Raw genomic sequence first — 20,633 nt, 5'->3', positions numbered from 1 at the left:
GGTCATCAAGCCCAAAGTCCCTGTAGGCTGAGATTCCTGGGCACCACACAGCCTGGCCAAGGCAACGTCCAGCCTCTTTTAAACACCCCCTGTGACAAGGCACACACACAGCCTAGAGCAGTCCACTGTGACCATGACTGAGATTCTCCTTCCACTGAATGTGAATCTGCCTGGGCCTGGGTCCTGCCCAGGACAGAATCACGGGTCCTGCTCTATCCTCCCAGGCCTGTTAATCCCTGTTCAATATTATGGCCTCTTACGTAACAGAAGACAGTTTTCTTGCATTTTCCCTTCAAAGACTGTGTTCCCTCCGGTTCTGACAAGCATTCCTCGTGTGACTTACTTTGAGTTATCTGAGCACACCATCATTCTCCCTGGAATGTGGCCCCATTTGCCCGTGTCCCTGTTGAGGTGCGGCCCAGACGAGAAGCAGTTCTCTGAGCGCGGGCTGGCCGACAAGTGAAGCCAGGTGAGGTTGGGCCTGCTCCCACTGCAGATTCCCGGTTAAAGTCCTCAGTCCCCTTATGCTTCATTCCAAGCAGGGGTTCTATGATCCCCACCGCTCCTGCTGGGGAGCATATTGTCATCCGAAATCAGCCAAAGAACACACAGTCAGATTCATGGGTTTGTTTCACTCTAGAGCAGCAGGTGGCCAAGAGGGAGGAGGGGAGCATCATCCAGAAGGGTGGTGACCCTGAAGGGTCCCGGGAGGGCCACAGGGGAACCTGGACCTGTCGTGGATGGGTTGCTTTCTGGGGTGGGATCAGCGAAAGTGGTGGGCTGGGGTGCAGTCACGAGGTGAGGGCGGCCTGGCAATTGGGTGCCCTCGGTACCGGACGGGTTAGCGAGGCGGCTCTGGGACACCATTGGTCATTCATTTTACAGCCACTGCGTGGCTTTGGAGAAACAAGGTCTCCCGTTAACTCTGCAGCTGCTTTTATCTGTGTCCCTCCAGCCTGATTAACTATAGGAATCCTTTTTAATTATTCGGGCCGAGCTGACGTCACTCTTTCAATCCAGATGGTTGTTTATTCTTTCAGGATCTTTGTGGATTCTAGGGGCTTTAGGAGGCAGCATATTCCCACATCCAATCATGTGGCGGTTACCAACGAGATGCCCATGTGAATCCCGCAGGCCCTGTGACTGTCCTTGCACTGACCTTCTTCTTTACTCTTCCCGCTGTCGTTCTTATTCAGACCCCCACCTGGACTGTGCCGCCAACCTCCAGGTGCCTCCAGACCGCTCGTGGACCCCAGGTCCGTCCATCCAACTGTCTGCGAGAATGGCCCACTGGGGCGTCCAACAGGCGCCAGAGATGCAACGCGCCCAGACTCAACGGCCTTGTCTCCGCCCCCACCTTGGTCCTGCCCTCTAGTTGCTATGGGTGCGTTGTACCTCCAACCACCAAGTCATCCAAACCAAACAACCAGGCCTCCCTGTCACCCAAGATGCCTCCCTCACCCATGCACCTGCCTGGTTTCAGTCACCTGTCACTTCTTCCCAAATATCTTTCAAATCTGCTTGTCTTCTCCCTTTTGTGGGTCCTCTGATCTTTTGCTTGGGTTCGTGCAAAAGCCTTCTTACCCATCTCCCCGTTCCAGTCCCTTCTCCCTCTACCCTGCTGGATGCCCTGCTGCCAGAGGGAAACTTTTAAAATGCAAATCTGATCCTCTGCCTCCCTACATAACATCCTTTAATAGCATCTCATAACCTAGTGTGAAATCTGAAATATCTTACACAGCACATAAGGCTTTGCATCTGATGGGGCCTGGTTTCTAGCACATTTTCGCTTGCACCCGGTGATCCAGCCACAAAGAACCACCAGCAGCTCCCTGGACTGGCTGCCCTGTGTCCTGTCTGACCTGTGGACAGGCCGTTTCCACTGTCTGGGATGTCAGAAATATTAATGGCAAGAATACTAACTGCTCCATTTACTGATCACGCACCCTAGGCCAAGGCACTCTGCTCATGAATTCTTATGTGTCATCATAACAATTCTGTAAAACAGATACTAGCACGATGTCCATTTTACAGATGAAGAAACTGCAGCTTAAAAGAAGCAAAGAGGCCGGGGTGTCTATGTACCTCATCGGTTAAGCACTTGACTCTTGCTTCTGGCTCAGGTCATGATCTCACGGTCGGTGAGATCGAGCCCTGCGTCAGGCTCTATGCTGGCAGCATGGACCCTGCTTGGGATTCTCTCTCTCTCTCTCTCTCTCTCTGCCCATCTCCCACTTGTGCTCTCTCTCTCTCTCTTTCTCAAAATAAATTAAAAACAAACAAAAAAGAATGGAAGAGCCTGACCCAAGGTCATACAGCAAATAAGTGTCAGGGCCAGGATAGGAATCCGGGTCTGCAATGAGTCTGATTCTACCGCATCTCCTCCGGCGTGTGCGATAAATTCCAGCCACGTTCTTAAACCCAACGGCTATATCTGTTCATGCCGAACCTTTCCCTGGCCTTTCCTTCACAAGAAGTTAGTTAATTCCCTCCTTCTTGCCACTGTGTCTTGCATATAACTGTGTCTGGCCATCTCCCCGCTGTACTGGGCCTGTGGGCAGTGCCTACCTGCACACACAACCCTCCCTTGTCTAAGCAGCTGTGCCCTATCCTGGGGGCCTATCCACAACCCAGGCTGCAGCTGACTGAGCGTGGGATGGACACCAAACCCCCAAGGCTAGTCTGCAGGCTTGGAGTAGTGTTGTGATACGTATGTTTATAGGTCAAAATCAAGAGCTTCTGGAAGGCCGTGTAGGCCTTGGACATGCTCCACCCCAGATCTCTTTCAAAGGGACCTACTGTGGGAAATGTAGACAGCCTCCAATTGCTGCCTTTTGGATCCCACCATGGCGTTCAGATCTCTGCCAGTCTGCCTTCAACCAACCAGCACACTCAGGGTATTGCAGCGGTCCATTCCTGCCCCATATGGACTCCTCCAACGGGCAGCCTTGGCTTGGGAGGCTCTCTGTTGGCCCAGTCAAGACTTTCTGCCAACTGCCTTGAAGTCCGCTACTCTTCCTCCCACTCTCTTTTCACAGATGTCAGACTTGTGTCACCATCTGAGGACTCTCCCCACTGGCCCCCGCTCCTCCCTCCTGCATGAAGACCCCTGCTCCTCCCTCCTGCATGCATAAGCATGTCCCCCAGTACATTTCTTGCACATTGTATTCTGTTTTGGAGTCTGCTTCTTGGGGGACCTAAAATGACATGGAGGGAAGAAACCATCTTTATACACCTGACACATGGCAAGTGCTGAATAAATGTTTACTGAAGAAAGGAAGAAATGAGCCACCTCCCTGACTCCGTGTCTCTACCACTTCCAGATCAATCTCCCTGGAGCATGACTTTGTGCATGGCACTTCCTTTCCTCCCCACAGGCAAAGTAATAGCGGATAAAAAGAAAAGATACAATGTTTTGGATTTTTAAATGTGCTAATGTATCGTAGTGATATTAATGATGTAGGATGCACTTTCTCTAATGACATTATGAGTTTTTAAAACAAAGAGAAATTCAAAATGGTAGAATGGCTTTCGACCACTGAGCAGTGGAAATGGGTTTAGAAGTAGTCTTTAAAAATAGAAACTTTACGGGGCGCCTGGGTGGCTCAGTCGGTCGAGCGTCCGACTTCGGCTCAGGTCATGATCTCACGGCTGGTGAGTTCGAGCCCCGCATCCGGCTCTGTGCTGACAGCTCAGAGCCTGGAGCCTGCTTCCGATTCTGCGTCTCCCTCTCTCCCTGCCCCTAACCCACTCGCATTCTGTCTCTGCCTCTTTCAAAAATAAATAAACATTAAAAAAAAAAAATAGAAACTTTACTGGAGAGAAGGTTCCACCCACCCCAACGTGACTCCTTTGGAAGTTCAATGTGTCCGGCTTGGGTGTCTGCTTTCTCCCCCAGAAGAGCTCAGAACCCTCGTCTATCTCCTGAGGCACCGGTTTTCCCCATCATTGATCTTTCAATCAGGATTCAGTGTCTTCCGTGGATACCCACGTCCCGTGGCAGGAAAGGTTGTCAACCATGCTCAACTCCAAGGCCCACTGTTCCCGTCATAATTTCTGAAGATGGCAGTCCCTCAATGGCAGCCTGTGCAATACACAGCCCCGTGTGGATTCTCCTTCCCCAGGGCAGCCGTCAGGAAAACTTCCTTCTCCCCCAGACTCTACAGCTTGAAATCGACCCAAAACTATTCCTATGTGATCAGATGCTTGCTGCCTTCCCTGGCAAATTTCCTTGAAAAAGACTATTCATGTAGTGTTTTGGCATGAGAGTCCCAAGAAAGGGGTTATAATAAGCATCCTCTTGAAGACTTAAATACAGTCTCTGGTTCTGCAAATACCATAATGACAGACTTGCGTTCTCAGTCCTAGGAAATTCTGCGGGCACCAGAGCTCAGAAACGTCCTCGGCATGTAAGCAAGCTTTATTCTTATTTGTGTCTGGGATCCAAGGAGAAAATAAGGGGCTCCCAGAACCAGGTCACTCAACACTCTCGTGGAGGCAGAGGAAGGATCACCACGAGTGCACTTCTGTGATGGCAACTTGAGCGGAATGCATCTGTGTGGGTCGCTTGGGGCCCCTGGGCTGCAGGGCTCGGGGGCGTGTTTTCGATCTCGGTGGCCAAAAGCAGAGGCAGAGGGCAGGCGTGGACAGATGGGACAAAGCCTCCTTGCACACGCTGCCTGTGGTCAGAGATGCTCGTGGTTGCCGCCAGAACTGGATACATGATGGGCTCAGATGACATCAGAGGGTGACCCAGGGGTCGGAGCGCTAGCACTGCCGAACTGCGAGCGCCAGGCTTCCTTGTGCGTGACACCCTCGGCCGTTCTCTCCTCTCCCTCTTTCCCTCTCAGTGGCTACCGTGGGCTCTAGCCAGCCGTTCCCGAGGCCCAAGGCTGGCTTGTTCTCGTGGGATCAACTCCAATACCTGCTTCAAATCTTCCTATTCCTTTATCTCACAGAGCATACATTTGATTGAGGAATTCAAGGAAAAACACCAGTTTTTTAAAGCCTTGTATTTTTTATAGAAAAGAAGGAAGGGCCTAGTGAAAGGAATTCTGCTGAGTCTTCTTATAAATCACACCCAGCGTGTAGAGCCAGCCTTTTCATACACCGAGCTCCCTAAGACGTGGGGAACATGGGAAGTTTGGGGTCCTTGGGAGCTACATTATCTTTCAGGATTGTTGCAGAGAGGGATGCAAAGTGGGTGGCCCGTGACTCTGGCTGTGGGAGGAACACTCCCGGGGGGCCCTCGTGCTGACACGAGTGCTGTCCTGGACAGTGGGGGGGGGGGTGGGATGAGGCAGGGCTCGAGTCCGTTCTCTGGGATGTTACAGTCATGGTTGGAAGGTTCTAGGTTCCCCCGGAGCACCTGTTTCCCTGCGGGGCAACCAGGCTTGGGGCTGGCTTCCATGAAACTGCTGGGGCCTGACCTGGCTTTCCAGGCCTCACCAGAGGCATGGCCTGGTGGGGGCACGAGGCAGAGAAATCCCTCCCCTGGGCAGATTCTCCACAAGTGGCACCTTTGCCATCATTTTCACAAAGTGATATTGTGGCACAATGGTCGCTGAGACTAGGATGAAATTTCATTGCTGGAAGCAGGGGGGAAACTGAAGGTCAGCCTGATCTGTCAGCAATTACCATCTCGGTGGTTGCATGAGTCTAATCCAGCTGCTCTAACAAAATGCCACAGACTGGGAATTCTCACAGTTCTGGCGGCTAGAAGTCCAAGACCGAAGGGTTGGGGCCATTTCGGTTCCTGGTAGGATCTCTCTTCCTACCTTGCAGATGGGGTCACCTTCTTGTTGTGCCCTCACAGAGCAGAGAGAGAGAGGAATCAAGCTCTTTGGTGTCTTTCCTCCTAAGGACGCCGATCCTAATAGATCAGGGTTCCACCCTTAGGACCTCGGGTAACATTAACTATCTCCTTATAGGCCCTGTCTCCAAATTACCTTGGGGACTAGGGTTTCAACATAAGGATTCTGAGGAACACAATTCAGCCCATAGCATGAGATGCTCAGGGAATATGATGCCCTTTGAGGTGTCCGTCGCCCTCTTCCTCTGGCCTACCCATGCTTCAGGCTCCTTTCTCCATTCTAGAACCTGGCTATGCTTCTGCCACACCACCGGGAGGGCAGGGTGACCCCTGAAGAGTGGTGCAGGAACACCCGCCGGGAGAGCGGCCTGGATAGCTGTCTGTCTGGTAAGCTCCCCGGCACCTCGCCGACACCCCTGTTTGTCTTCGGTGCCCCATCTCAGCCATTGGCCAGGCCTTGGGGGAGCCTGGGGGGAAGGGTAAAAGGAAGCAGAGTGACACATGTTATCTGTTGCTTAGCAGAAGCTGGAACCCACCTGGGGACAGAACACAGCCGCCTCACCGCGTCTGCCTGGGCGGGCTTCCTCATACATTTCAGAGGTTAAACCATCGAAACATGGGGTCCTGTGCATTCCTGGCTGAGGACGTGGAGAAAGCTCATCATGTGTGAAGGCCAGATCCACCTGCTAAATAAAAACAGGAGTGAAAAAAAAAAAAACAGAAAAAAATAAAACCAACCCCAAACCTTGCGATTTGCTCAGCACTGCAAATGGCTCAAATTACAGCTACAGAAAAGTCTCCAGCCCCTGGAGACTTCCCTTTCCACCCCGGCAAGTGGTGCAGTCCCCACTCTGGCTCTCCTCCGTCGTCGCCCCCACCCCTGGCTGCTGTCCTTTCTCTGCCTTTGTTTTGTAGCAGCAAAAGGCAACGCCCTTCCAAAGCTCAGGGGACTTTCTTCCATTGTCACAGCATCTAGCCATGCCACTGGGGCTGCCCCCACTCCAGATTTATTCTTCTGGCGATGAGTCACTGCTACCATCTTGCCCCTCTGCTTCCTGCAAGCAGATAAGGCAAGGAAAAGGAAAGGAGGGGCCCCCGGCCAGCTCATGAGGCACCTTGTGGGCCTGGGTGGGCTACGGCCGTCGGGGTCTATGGGGGATGGAACCGGCAGTAAGGGGATCAGTCCTGCTGCCTGGAACAGGAACAAAACCCCGGCCTCCATAGGATGGGAGGGTCACATGGGGCCACACGGTCCCCTGGGTAGGGGACAAGGGAGTATCACTAACAGAGGATGGGATTTGGGCCCCACCAGGTCTGGTTTTGAAGCCCGGATCCACTGTTTCTGGCATCCTGGGCACGTTACCCAGCTTCTTGGAGCCTTAGTTTCCTCACCTGTATAACAGGGACCCCAACATCCTTCCTAGGATTATTAGCCTGCGGGCTAAAGCGCGTGACCCCTGCAAAGCTCCTAGAGCAGTGCCCAGCGTCAACCAGGAGCCGGGCACAGACTAGGTTTCCCCTTGCACAATCGTCCGACGCAAGGACGCTGTCCTCAGAGAGGTTTGGCCCAGTGTCCTGCCCTCTCCCACAGGCAGGCTGCCCGCGCACAGAGGGAAGGCTCCTTGCTGGGAAACCGGCACAGCCGGTGGTGGGGGAACAGATGAGCCCGTGGCCCTGGACCAAGGGGGCCCGAAGCACACCCACTCGTTTTCTCTCTACACTGTGTTTGGCGATGATTTATCAGTGAATTCCCACATCTCAGGCTCGTGGCAAGAGTCCCCTTTTAAAGGCAGTCCTTATCATCATTCAGCTCCATCGTCATTATTCAATATCTATTACGTTCAGGGCCTTCTTCCAGACACCATATATTTACTCCAGTCTGGAAAGCTGAAGGCTGGGAGGGGCTGCTCGAAGTGTCCACGACGCCCCAAAGGGCAGACAGGGCTCGGGCAGCAAGTCCTTGTCCCACACAATCTCAGCATCGGAATTTCGGAAGGGATTGGTGACATTGGAGCAAGGGGACTTTTAGGTCAAATGAAAGGAAATGCTATTCTGTTGCCAGCAAGTAATAAACCCACAGAATTCATTATCCAAAGGGGAGTTGGGTGGAGGCCTAAAAGTACGTCAAAAGGAGTTTTAGGTAAATTCATGGTTGGCTGACCTCTGTGGGGGGTGTGCCGCGATCCTCTGAACTTGCCACCAGGAAGGACGGCCAGCGTTTCGCAAGGTCTAGAGAAGGCGAACTCTGTGCCCTTGGGCCTTGGGTTCTGGCCCATGCAGCAATCTCCATGCCCATGGGATCGTCCTGGGTTTCTCAGATTTGTGATTTTTCAGTGCTGCCCATCTGAACTGGGAGAGAAAGGAGGAGGCATTCCTGGAGAAAGTGGGGTGAGAATCTCCCAGGCAGAACACTGGACAGCAATTTTTTTTTTCCTCCTTAAAATTCCAAAGGCCTACACCCTTCTGAAACGGCAGCAAATTTCACAAGAGCACAGAACATTTGCATTGGAAGGGAGCGGCTGGACCATTTCACCTACTGCAGTTTCTGCCCTGAACGGTTTTGTGTACTAGCAATTAGATTCAGAAATAGAAACAGTGACGGTGCTAGAAATGCACTTGCTGAGCTGTGTGTCTTTGATGCAAAAAAAAGTCTTTGTACCTAACAACTGAGCTTTTGCTCATTTACGCAACCAATTTGTTGAGCACCAGCTCTGAGCCATGATCTTAGGATCCGAGGACGGAGAAGACAAAACACCTCTCAGCCTCCTGAGAGTTTAGCCAGTGGCGAAAACAGCCCAATAGTTCCGCTACTGTGGGTGTTATGGGAGCAGGGAAACGGGGGTCCGTCTGCACCTGGAGGAGTCAGGATGTGAAGGACAGCCAGGAGCTCCCCCGTGGCAATGAAAACAGGCAGAGAGGGGTTTCCGCAGACCAGGGAGTGTGAAACAGTTGGAGAAGTGCTGGAATTCACTCAGGCTGCCTGAGATAAAGGGGCAGGAGGCGAGTCTGGAACGTAAGACAAAGAACATAAGACAAAGACGGGCATTGAGGGTGGTGGTCCAAGCTAAGGCGCGGGGCGCTGGTCATGGAAGGGAAGCTGGAATGAGGTATAATCAGTTTCTCATTGTAGGGAGATGATCAGGGGGTGCGTTGGTGGGGGCGAAACTCTAAACAAGCGCATGAGTCAGGTGACTCTCCCCACATCCAAGAGACCACGACTGGGGACTACAGCAAAGTCCTGAGGTTATTCAAAAGGTGGGACCAATGGCTCTTGCTGCTAGAGGCACATGGCAAAGGGAGAAAAGAGGAGGGTCGGGGATGACCTCTTGGTTTCTTTGAGTGGATGGAGGTACCATTCATTGGATGGTAGCTGGGTGCTAAAGGGAGAATGTCACACTGAAAATAACGAGTAAGTTTTGGATAGACTGCACTTGATTTTTGTATGAGGCAGCCAAACAGAGATAGCCAGCAGGCTGTGTATCTCAAGATCCAAGCTCTGCAGAAGGGTGGGGTCTGGAGATGTCAGGACGCAGGGACATCAGCAGGTGGAGGTGAAAGCTTGCTAGGGGAGGACCCAAACAGGAACAGAGGAGCACACGGAGGGCTCCGCCACAGAATGGCCCCGGGCAGAGGAAAAGAAGCCCACCAAAGACAGCAAGCCAAGGAGGTGGGAGGAGAAGGGCTTACTGGAAAAACAAAGGAGGCAGGAAGGAGCCGCACCTGAAACTTCTCTGTTGAAATTCACGGTGCTTCTTTTTTTTTTTTTTAAGGGAACTGAGTTTTGCAGCATTGTTTTAAAACTGAAGTACAACTTACACATAAAGAACACAAAGAGTGTATGGTTTGATGCATTTTTCCATATGTATACACCCATGAATCTACTACTCCAACTCTGGAGAATATTTCCGGCTCGCTAGAAGGTTCTCTTGTGGCCCACGTAGGCTGTGCCTCATCGCAAAATAATCTTTCATTCTGACCTCTGCGGTTATGCACCTTTGCCTGCTCTTGGTCCTACGGATGGGATCACGTGGTGTATGTCCTTTTTGCAATGCAGTTGCTTTCTCTCAACAATACGTTTCTTGTGACGGGCAATGGTTAGGAAGTTCTTTTTTTGTTGCTGGGAAGTATTCCATTGTGTAAATATGAGCTGTCCACCATGGTGTTTCTATCTGTTGATAGATCCCAGTTTGGCTACTGGTTTACTATAGTTTGGGACTCCTAGAAAGAGCGCTGCCATGAACATTCCTGTGTGTGTGTGGTGGGGCCCCAGCACGCCTGAGAGTGGCACCGTAGGGTCACAGGGTAGACGTCCGTTCAGCTTTAGCAGATGCTGCCGAGGTATTTGGGCCAACTTACATCCCCACTCACGACGTAGGAGTGCTCCGCTCCACAGTATTTTAAAATAAAACACGATTCTATGAGGAACGCTTAAAACACTGAAAAAAGCAACTGCTTTCAAGAACCTCAACACATCGGACGTATCTATCGATCCGTTAACAATGACTATGTAACACATCCCTCCTCAATCCTCTAAGACTTCCGTTATAGAACCCCTAGTCGGCCTAGTTTGAGTTAAGGTAAATTTGTGTATATAAAATAAGTGAATTTCTTTATAAGTAATTTTATCATGTACAATTGTCACTAATTTAAAAAGTCTTTCTCGGGGCGCCTGGGTGGCTTATTCTGTTAAGCTTCCGACTCTTGATTTCAGCTCAGGTCATGATCTCACAGTTTGTGAGATCGAGCCCCGCATCAGGCTCTGTGCTGACAGTGCTGAGCCTGCTTGGGATTCTCTCTCTCCCTCTCTGGTCTTCCCCTGCTTGCGCGCTCTCTCTCGAAAGAAACGAACTTAAAAAAAAGAAAGGCTTTCTCACCTTACACCCAGATTCATGAGATTTTATTCTAATACTCAGTTATGGGTCTGATTTTTCCCAGGAGCTGGCAGAACTGCCTTAGCCTAACAACATGGCGTATGTATCTTGGATGTCACGGGAGTCAGCATTAATTCAATTATGTATTTATTTTTTTCACTGTGTAAATATATGGTGAGCAGTCACTGGGTCAGGCACGTCCTACACACTGGGGGTGGGTGGGATGGGGGAAATAAAGAATCATCACTTAGGACTTCTGCCCTCAAAGAACTTAGTCTAAAAGAAGATATGGATACAAAGAGCCCTAACGTAGAGTAGAAAGTTAACCAACTTCATTTCCTGCAGGGCAGGGTGGGGCCAGCTTAGGTAAAACTGTAGCAAAAAAAAAAAACCTGCCATTTACTACATTCACCTGTTTTCTGTCTGGCTGGAGATGACACATCGTCTCGGGGTGAGATTTTGCTCTCAAGTCGCTGGACTATACCCTCCAGGTAAGCCTCACAGACATCCATTACCTAGAAGGCAAAGAAGGGACAGAAACCCCTGGGCGACAAAGCCTGCCCTTTTAAATACCCATAGCAAGAAAATGGACCAAATTGCTTGAAGTCAAGGAACCTCTTGGAACCTAGAAGTCCTAGCCCCCGAAATGTTTATCATCTTTCCAGTTATTGAGATGGTTCTAAGTGGTGTTAGCTGTCAGGAAAGGGCCCAAAGGCTCCCCAGAGAAACTCATTAAATTCAGTGCTTGGACCTAGATAGTTGACACAGGAGTGCTGACTCCCACACAGTAAGCACCTGTGGAGAGAAGCCTCTCTGTCTGGACCCACCATGGTTGCACAAAGAGCCTACTTTGGGAACAGAGGCTGAATATGTGAGTGTGACCTTGGAATCCAAGCATAGAGCATCTTCAGCTGAATATAACTCAGGAGAGAGTGGGATGTGAACATCTAAAAGCTGAGTTCCTATTCACACTTCAAGCTGCTGAAGACTTTCATACCAATTGTAGGCTTAGCAGATATCGTTGGTTATTATAACACTCTTTGCATCCCATATTGTCTGCAGATCCCTTTACTATTCCTGTGCACATGGGCTTCTGTGGCCTCTTCCTACGGGAAGAGAAATTGTCGGGGAAAATGGACCGCTCTGTGGATTCCGCCTCTGAGTTCATCTAAGTTCCTCGCCTACTTTAACTCTTAGGAGTGGGTCACTGCTGGGTTCTTCTGTGGGGTCAGACAAGCTCAGCGAGAGAGCAGGCGAGGAGGAGAGCACAGCTCATAGTAAAGAATATGGGCCAAGCTTACCTGAGCATTTTGTCCATGGGCTGGGAAGACAGTACAGTGACTCTGGGCACCTCAACATGCCTACCTCTTAGACTGGTGTTGTACCAATCTGGGCTGCTGCCCTCCATGGCTGGTGTGCAATGTCCTCCTGGGATCTTTTCTCTCCTTTCTCCTGCGAATTCCCTTTACTTCTCTCCAGGGTATTGAAACTTCTGTTCCTGTTATATCTTTCCCTTTCTCGAGAAAGGCTGCCTGGGAAATACATTCTTGAGACTTTGCATGTCTGAAAATATCTTTATTCTATCTTTGGGCTTTTTTTTTTTTCTTGGTAATTTGGCTGGGTATGGAACTCTAGGTTAGAGAGCATTTCCTTTCAGAATTTGGAATGCGTTGCCCCATTTTCTTTCTCATTTCCAGTGATGCTCTTGAGAAGTCCAAAACCATTCTCATTTCTGACTCTCGCATGTGACTTATTTCTTTCTCTAGAATCTCGTAAACACTATTTCCTCCAAGTTTTGGAAAATTTCCAATGACATGCCTCAGTGTGAATCTATTTTCATTCACGGTGACCCAACATTTGATGTATTCTTTGAAGCTGAAAACATGTGTCTTTTTTTAATCTCTTGGAAAATTGGGGAAATAATTTCATTTGGAATTAATTCCTTTCTGCCTTCTGTTCTCTTCTCTCTCACTCTCTGGAACTCCTCTTATTTACAGACTGGAGTTCTTGAACTAGTCTTTTAATTTTGCTTTCTTTTCTGATTTTTTAAATCTCTTTGATTTTTTGCTATACTTTCTGAGAGATTCACTGTTGAATTTTTCATCTCTGCTGTTTTTAATTTCCAAGAATTTCATCTTGGTTTCTGAATGATCCTTTTTTGTTTCACCCTGTTCTTTTTTCTTGGATGCAGTATCTTCTCTCCGTAAAGACGTGATAAATGTAACATTAATTCTCCTCTCCTCCCATGTTCTCACATCTCCCTGCATACTGCTTCATTTGTTTGTTGTTTGTTTTGGTATTTATTTTCCACATAGTCAGCTCTCCTTAGATGTTCAGTAGCAGTGGGATATCCAATTGTGACTAAGAGTGTGGATCTAGTTATCTGATTGGGAACCATAAGCTCATTTAAAACTCTGGGCAAGTGAGCGGAGCTTTGGACTTTGTATTGTGATGTAGGATTGTTGGAGAACCTCCAATGTCAGTATTGCTAGGTGGGTCGCTCTTGAATTACACAGATTCCCTAAGTACTCTTAGCGTTTAAAAGAGTGCCTGACATATAAGAGGGGCTCAGTACATGTTACTATTACTGTTGTGGAAAATATGTACACTGAGAAGTAAATATATACACAACTCAACTAATAAAAGCCCATACCCTTGCTAGCAGATTCTTAGAGGCTTATAAAGGTGCAATCACTCTCAGAAACTTGGCCACAAGCTTTAACTGGTGGCTTCCACGCTTCATGGTTGGTGGGTGAAGGACGGAAAACGCAAAAGAAAGGAAGATGCTGGGCGCCGACACAGGAGATGGGAGGCAGCTGGCCGAGCAGGAGAAGGTGAATGGAGGAGGTGCTAAGTAGCCCTGCTGGTGTTTTCCTCATTAAGCTTGTGTCTAAACACTCTCCATCTTTACAGTTCCAGTGGACTGGGTTCTGGCACACTTGGGGACATATTTGTTAATTAGCTCCACAGCTCCTTGGGTGGCTGTCCATTTTATGGGTGATGGCACCAGAGGCCCAGCCCTGCCAGGGGAAAGAAGGAATATTCCATTCATCTGGCTATGGGTTATTAAGCCACTCTGTCTTCCTGTCACAGACGGATTCTGAATCACACTGTGTTCTCTTCCATCCCCTTCGCTGCCTCCTCTCCTCTTTCCACAGCCAGGGGTGGACAAGGGTCTAGCAAAGCCTCACTGTTCTCAGACTGGTGGGTGCTGGCCTATCTGGCCCTTGGTAATGGGACGAGTGCCCTTCTCCTTCTTCCCACACCTGTCGGTCCCCAACCACCTGGGAGTCCCTTCCAGAAACCTGACCTGCAGCTTCCGCAGTGCTGGGCCACTGGCCAGAGTGGTGGATTCCTCCCGGGAGCTGGTGTAGCCCTTGGCAGGAGATCAGCTCCACGAGTCATTAATTTCAACTACTCAGCATCTTGTCTCGGCCATTCTTGTGCCCCTGCCTCTCTCAATTCAATTCTAATAACTTTCTTGGCACAGAGAGATGGAGAAAGGATTGCCAAAGTCAATAATCAAGTTTCTACAACTGGGATTGTGTATACACACACACACACACACACACACACACACACACACATTTATTTATTTATTTATTTATTTATTCATTTATTTATGGGTTGTTTCGTCAAGATAAGAACTGCATGGGCTCATGCTGTATATTATCTTTGGCTTATTCTGGTAAAAAATGTCAGGTAAGCAAATATTTGCCGGGCACCTACTATGTCCTAGGCAGTGTGACGGAGTGTTTAAAAACAGGCACTATTTTTTTATCTAGAGTTGAGAAAAAACTGGGGCCAACCACAAGGAAGTTCCCCATCCATCCAAGAGAACAGAATTTCTAGAAATTAGAGAGGAAGGAAAGAGGAGTGGTTAAGCAGGCAGATGCCCAGCTCTGCCCCTGACTCGATGTGATTTGGGGCAAACCACTTTGTGCCTGTTTCCTCACTTACAAAAAAGGGAGCACCTACCTCTTAGGGTTGTTATGAAAGTCATACAAGACTGAACATAGCACTTAGAAAAAGCCTGGCACTTAGTAAGCACTTACCAAATATTAGCTATTACTATTATTATGACTTATAGGGACCTTAATGGTTTTCTCATCCAAACTCCTCCTCTTCATAGTGAGGATGTAGAAGGCCAGAGAGCCAGAGTGACTGGCTTGCCCAGAGTCATAGTTTGGCCTCTTTAATTGGAGACAAGGATGCTAATGACCTCCACACCATGCTGCCCCCTTGGTCAATGGTGAGAGTTTTGATTCTAGAAACTCGGGCAAAATTTTGGCAAAGGACTCCTCTCTAGCCAGCCATTCAATGAATAGCCCCTTGTAGATTATGCTGGGACTTTCACTGTCTTCTAATCACTTGACTGCTTGGAATAGAGTTCTAGAGACATCACCAGCATCTGGGACGATGGCACCTTCAATTCAGATGGTCTCGAGATGGTGCAGGGGTTAAGAGCCCCCAGTCTGGTGCCAAACAGACTTGGTTCAAATCCAGGCTCTTCCCTTTTCACCTGCTGTGTGATCTCAGGCCAATTACTTAAGCTTCAAGGTACTCAGCAGCAAATGCAGAGAGAAAGGACACTACCCCTAATTGCAATGTCATGAGGTTGAAACCAAATAATACATAATAGTAAGTAACGAGCTTAGCTTAGTGGCCGGTATAGCGTAACACCCAACACGTGAAAATTAATATGATTTTTACACTAGTTTTTAGCGCTCTCTTTTTTTACCTGTCACCTCATGTTATTCTCAAGACATCCTTCTAAGAGAGGCAAAATGATTCTTTTATTCCCACTGCCTAGCTAAAGGAAAGAGTACTCATGGGGGCTAACTGAGTGCCATGCCGCTAGCGAGTGGCAGGTCTGGATCCGAGCACACAGAGGCTTAGCGACACCTAAGGCAATGCGTTTTCACCTCCACGATTAGACCTCAGGGACTAAGCAAAATCTGAACACGTCCTCATAGTTGAGAGGCAAAGAAAATAAAGAAGGAACACTGAAAAGAAATGAATAGGGTCATCATAAATTTGCAGCGATGCTTTTGTTCAACACGTTGAATCAAAAGCACATAAACGAGGTAGAGATGAGCAAAAACGAAGCTCTCCGTAACAGCCCCGCAAGGACCAAAAACGGAACAAGATCATTCTGTCTGTAGAGAGGAAGAGAGAAACCAATCATCAGAAGCTCCCTTGTGAGTCAGGAGATGGTGGTGGGAATTAACATTTTCAGCTCATCTCAGACCTAGGGCAAAACGAAGTCTTGGAGAGAGAGAGAGAGAGAGAGAGAGAGAGAGAGAGAGAGAGAGAGAGACAAGCAGGGGGCCCTTGGGTGAAATGTCAGATCAGAGTCTGCAGAGACAGTGCCTGCTCATGGAGATGGTTCTGATGGTGAGGGCAGCTGTTAAAAGAATAATCTTTACAGCTATGTCACCATAATCCAGACAGCCAGTGTGTCCAGCAGTGTTCATTAAGCCAGGAAGCATTCGGACAAGGAGGGAAAGGCTGCCCATCTGCAGCCGATCTTTTTTTCTCCCTCTGATCCCAAAGCACTATGAATCTGAAGGAGGCCCCCAGCAGATCTGCTGAGGAGATAAGCCATTTTTGTCACAAGCGCTGGTCTGCGCTGGTGCTGAAGCCAGGACCGAAGCCACCTGCCAAGCCGCCCTGCTCCCTGCGCCTTGCCTGGTCTGGCTGGTCTGCCTTCTCCCCAGACCTCCAGACATCAGCCCCCCGCTGGATGGGTGGGAATCCTGAAAGCCCTCTTGGCATCAGTTTCCCCGACTTCTGTTGTCGCTGCACGTGGCAGGGGGCTGGGAGTTTGCGGGATAAGAAGCAAGCGGGAATCGGGGAGGGGGGGGCACTGCTTGCTCGGCATCTTGTTTTGACAAGTGCGGGGCTGGGGTGTTGATGGCCATGGAAGAGCCTGGGAACTGGCCCCTTTCTCCCAGCGTCACAACCGTAGAGTTGAAGCACAGGGGAGTATGCTGTGCTCTGATGGAGCTGTGAAGCCATGGGCATACAGAATGCAGAGAAACTGCCCCTTCTGCAAGACCTGGGGCCCCTCGGGTATAGACTGCTGCCCCACCAATTGGAGCGGTTGGACCTAAGAAGCAGGTGGCATGGGTCCAGTGCCTATCGGAGGAATATGGGCCCCGGGTTCCAGGGGCTAGCTGTACTGGTAGCAGCATCATTATAACTTTGGTATATCTGCTGTTTTCTTTTTTCTTTTCTTTTTTTTTTTTTTTTTTTTTTTTTTTGCTTTATTACTGGCATGTGTGGGTACAGTCCAAATGGTCTTCATTGCCCAGCAAAATCTCCTAATTCCTGCAGTCAGCTCTCTACTTGTACTGGAAGAGGCAAGAAGGGCTCTGTGCACCTGCCTGCCTGCACTCTGGAGGCAGGAACCAGGTCTGTCTGCCCCAGACCTCAGAGCTTCAGACGGCTTGCCACTGTCTGTAATACACTCTTCGTTGATCGATCCCTGGGAAAACTCTGACGGGCATTTTGCCATTCAGTGGTGCGGCAGAGGCTGCCAAGGCAGTTGGGCATGGAGGGGAAGAATGTTATACAAACAAGAGAGGAAGTTGAGCCTCTCACGCTGAGAGAAAGGAAGGATGGGAAATAAAAGGTGAATGGGAGACAGATACCATGGTGAGAAAAGCAACCGTGGGATTCCTGCCTCAAAGGGTGGGACGGGCTGGGGGTGTGCTCTCAGTGGGGACCAAGCTAGGGCAGGGGTGGTGCCAGTGGTGAGGGTAACAAGGACTCCCGGGGCGGCTGCTAGCCTGGGACAGGTGGAGAAGGAGCATCTAGAAGGCTGTTCCATTCTTTCCCGCTCCCAGGATTGGCATGTCCCGACTTCACCTGTAGGCAGTGAGGACTTCCTAGTGCATTGGGGATGTTTCTGTTGGTGCCTCTTTCCAAACCAGCTGCTGAAAAGGGGTACTGGGTTCAATCCACGAGTTTGAAAATGACCTTGCTTGCGGAGAAGGAAACTTTGCTCCTTGAAACATCATGGGGTGCACTATGTTGAATTCAGCCAATCCAGTTTGGAAGTAAGAGCCATCACGCCATTTGGATTTATCGACAATTAAGTTTTTAAGCCAACACTTGTAAAGTGCTATTTCATTTAAAACAATCTTACAGGGGCGCCTGGGTGGCGCAGTAGGTTAAGCGTCCGACTTCGGCCAGGTCACGATCTCGCGGTCCGTGAGTTCGAACCCCGCGTCGGGCTCTGGGCTGATGGCTCGGAGCCTGGAGCCTGTTTCCGATTCTGTGTCTCCCCCTCTCTCTGCCCCTCCCCCGTTCATGCTCTGTCTCTCTCTGTCCCAAAAATAAATAAACGTTGAAAAAAATAAAAAAAAAAAAAAAACAATCTTACACATTACCCACTTGGTTTTTGAAATAACTCCAGTAGATCCATTTTATAGAGGTAAAGTTGAGGTCTTAAAAAAGATTCAAGTAAGGCCACACAGCCAGCAAAAGTGCATCAGACTTCCTGACTCTGCTGTTCTGTTTCACTCCTTTCCTCACACAAAATCGCACTTTTTTTTTTTTTTTTCACTATACCAATCAATGATATTGTAAGGCTATAACTTTGAGCTCATGAATGACTGACAGGGCATCAGTGAAACTCCTAAAATTATTGCAGATTTTGCATGAAAGTGCCCGTGTGCTCTTTTTTTCCGGGATTGCGGGGGGGGGGGGGCATAGTTGCAGCAGATTCATAAACGTTTTCACGATAGCACAACATTAAACAAAACATTTGGAAAGGAAAAGCTGTCTGGCTAACGCTTCTTACGCATGCAACGCCTATCCCCCGTACACACCAGCAGCACAACAAACCAAAACTAAATTCTTAGCACAGCATAACAACCTCCCGACTAAGGCTACGTGAAACACTCAGATCAATTGAATCCTCGCTTCTACTGGAATTTTTAGCTCTGTGTAGACGCAACGTGGCTCTCTTGTTCTAATTGCTTCCTGGGTCTTTTGCCAGACAGGCAGGAGGTAGCATTGCTGGTCCTCTTTAGAATGCCATCCTTCAGACTCTTGCAGACACTCTCGATTTCCCACCCAGAAGCCCAATGTGTTGTTTGCTTTCCAACAGGCACATTCTTCAGTGTGGCCATGGGCTCTACTGAATTTGGCCCTATTCCCAGGCCCAGCACATCAATCTTGATAATCCGGTGAATCATGGTAATTTTATTCCCCTTCCTAGGAATTGGCTTAAGAAAAAACATGTAACTGGGGGCGCCTGGGTGGCTCAGTCGGTTGAGCGTCCGACTTCGGCTCAGGTCACGATCTCACGGTTTGTGGGTTTGAGCCCCGCGTCGGGTTCTGTGCTGATAGCTCAGAGCCTGGAGTCTGCTTCAGATTCCGTGTCTCCCTCTTTCTCTGCCCCTTCCCTGCTCATGCTCTGTCTCTCTCTGCCTCAAAAATAAACATTAAAAAAGGAAGGAAGGAAGGAAGGAAGGAAGGAAGGAAGAAAGAAAGAAAGAAAGAAAGAAAGAAAGAAAGAAAGAAAGAAAGAAAGAAAGAAAGAAAAAACATGTAACTTGATTCTGATCAATAAGATTGGAGGCTAACTCTTCTGGGGCTGCTTCTGGGAAAGGATTTTTAACTTAAAAAAAAAAAAAAACGAAAAGAATATAGACATGTCATTTCTACCTCTGAACATGGCTGTGCCCAAATATGGTCACTGGAGCTGTGGCAGCCATCTTGAGACCACCAGGAAAGATGTTCAACATGGTGAAGACAGCTGAGCAGAAAGTACAGAAAAACCCTAGGCCCTTGATGAGGTTGCTGAAATATTGAATTAGCCAACTAAGGAGCTGCCCTCCTATACTTTATGTGATGTGAGATGGCAAATGCCCTAATTGTTTAAGCCATTTTGAATTGAGTTGATAATGACTTGGCAAAAGCATCCTAATTAATATAATAAGCCCCATGCTCTGGAACTACCTTCTATAGAATGCCTTAAGGTAAGATCATTCTATTAGTTTTGAGACAGACTCACCTTACAGACAATAAAGAACCAGTATAACTGGATGCATGACCAAAACAGGAAGGGTTGGGGAAAGTCTCATGAATTAATCTCTATAACTCAAAATTCCAATTTTAAAAGGGACCTTAAGAATAATTTAGATGATTTTTAAACTCTGACCAAGGGACACCTACAGTCATGCAGGGGTGCTTTAGGAGCCTACCAATATTTGATTCAAATTCACTTAGAATTTTGTTTTGCAATTAAACATATTCACAGTTAAATATTTCACACACCAAATGTTTATATACTGGAAACAACCAATGTATTTAAATTGGGTCTTCCAGCTTTACATGCTTCTGTGTATATAGCTCCTACCATAAATATTTTGTAAATGTTTGTTGATTCAGAATGTAGCAGCCCTGTTGGTCCTTTCCATATTATTGATTGGGTTTTTAATTTAATTTAATCAAACAAAATTTTTAAATGTTTATTTTTGAGAGAGAAAGAGACAGAGAGACAGGGTCTGAGCAGCAGAGGGGGGCAGAGAGAGACAGAATCCAAAGCAGGCTCCAGGCTCTGAACTGTCAGCACAGAGCCTGATGCGGGATTCAAACCCACAAACCGCGAGATCATGACCTGAGCCGAAGTCGGATGCTTAACCAACTGAGCCACCAGGTGCCCCTTGTTTGGGTTTTTTAAGTGCAGGCCTTCCCTGTGTCTATTTATATGACATTGTATTTATGAGTATCAAACACAGCATGCATGGGCCCTATGAAATTAAATGCCAGGTAAAATGTACATTTGCTCAGCACCTTGTGAGATCACAGTGCAGTAACCAGTCTTCAGATGGCCATTGGACAAAGGTTGCAGGGCACTGATTTCTTTCACAATATACATAGTTTTGCATCTATTCTAAGATCTGAATGCGTCCCTTCCTTTCAAAGGTTGAATA

The 20,633-nt window shown here is 48.5% G+C and overlaps 1 protein-coding gene across 5 annotated transcripts in view; it reads right to left on the bottom strand.

Moving 5' to 3' along the window:
• Positions 1-3,767: 3,767 nt before the first annotated feature.
• MAB21L3 (mab-21 like 3) overlaps positions 3,768-20,633 on the bottom strand; it is a 137,247-nt gene continuing 120,381 nt past the window's right edge. The window contains exons 9-14 of one of the 5 annotated variants that reach the window (XR_006582908.1): positions 13,994-14,163; positions 13,337-13,703; positions 11,096-11,198; positions 7,974-8,161; positions 6,375-6,498; positions 3,768-6,279 (exon numbers count right to left, since the gene is read on the bottom strand). The gene's annotated coding sequence lies outside the window, so the exon portion shown is untranslated. Of the gene's footprint in view, positions 6,280-6,374; positions 6,499-7,973; positions 8,162-11,095; positions 11,199-12,268; positions 13,704-13,993; positions 14,164-20,633 lie in introns of those variants that run through there. The other 4 variants (XR_006582910.1, XR_006582912.1, XR_006582909.1 and 1 more) reach the window with 4 other exon arrangements.

The sequence above is a fragment of the Felis catus genome, chromosome C1, assembly GCF_018350175.1.
Source record: "Felis catus isolate Fca126 chromosome C1, F.catus_Fca126_mat1.0, whole genome shotgun sequence".
Taxonomy (NCBI): Eukaryota; Metazoa; Chordata; class Mammalia; order Carnivora; family Felidae; genus Felis; species Felis catus.
The sequence above is the reverse complement of the archived record's forward strand: the minus strand, read 5'-3'. Positions and strand labels throughout refer to the sequence as shown.